Source organism: Microtus ochrogaster, linkage group LG7_11 (genome assembly GCF_000317375.1).
Source record: "Microtus ochrogaster isolate Prairie Vole_2 linkage group LG7_11, MicOch1.0, whole genome shotgun sequence".
In the NCBI taxonomy this organism is placed as follows: Eukaryota; Metazoa; Chordata; class Mammalia; order Rodentia; family Cricetidae; genus Microtus; species Microtus ochrogaster.
Window position 1 is genome coordinate 2,405,932 of NC_022032.1, and position 922 is coordinate 2,406,853.

A 922-nucleotide genomic window follows, 5' to 3' on the forward strand; every position below is an offset into this window, starting at 1 on the left:
CCCTCACCTTCCACCTGGTGTGAGACCCAGTGGTCTCTTGTTTACTATTGCCATGCCAGTTTTCACATAGGATCTAGGGACCAAAGCACCAGTGTCAGGCCTGCTTGGAAGTCATTTACCCACTCAGCGGCTCCCCAGCCTGGGACCAAGGACAATTTACAGCCCTGAATCTGCCGTTCTTCCTTCCTCAGAGCTGGGAGAGAGGTGTGTTGTAGGAAGGGAACCATTGCGGAGTTTGCAGAGCGTGGAACTCCGTGGCAAGCTTCTGCAGGATGTGAGGGCTGGGGAGGATGGGAAGAAGTGAAGTGGTCCCTCAGTTGGGGGATCAGGGAAGACTTACAAAATATAGGTAAGGGTCATAAGACTGGGGTGGCTTTGGGGGGCTGGACGTTGCTTCCCTCACCCCTTCTCGAGCCCCCCTCCTGATTCAGGAGAACAGTTTAGGGAGCATATGGCAAAGGAACTCATTACGATGTCACTAGCCTAAGTTTTCAAGTCTTCAACACTGGACATTAGACACTAGAGCTCTGAAGATGAGAGGCAATATTCTGCCGTGTTGGAATCAAGAGAAGCTGTCCTTTCTTCCCGGTCTCCGGAGTTTCCTTGTGGAACGAGAGACGTGATGAGCCTGGCAAAGCATTGCTCAGGCTTCTCACACAACGGGGCTGTCCTGGAATAAGTAACACCTTGATCTCTGGGAAAGAGAAACTGAGGAAAGGGGAAGAGGAAATATCTGGCGCTCCTGTTGAACGGTGAAGTATTAACTCAGAACGCAGAGGCCCTGGATTCTATCCCAGAACTGTCAGCCAGAACAAACAATACGAAGGAGGAGCTCAATACTGGACAGGGTGGCGCGTTTCTGTAAGCCCAACACTTGGTGGTGAGGCAAGAGGATCATTAATTTGAGAACAACTTAGAAAGT

At 50.9% G+C, this 922-nt stretch overlaps 1 protein-coding gene across 1 annotated transcript in view; it reads right to left on the reverse strand.

Annotated features, from left to right (window-relative positions):
- Ido2 (indoleamine 2,3-dioxygenase 2) overlaps positions 1-922 on the reverse strand; it is a 46,735-nt gene that overhangs the window by 22,175 nt on the left and 23,638 nt on the right. The window lies entirely within an intron of this gene.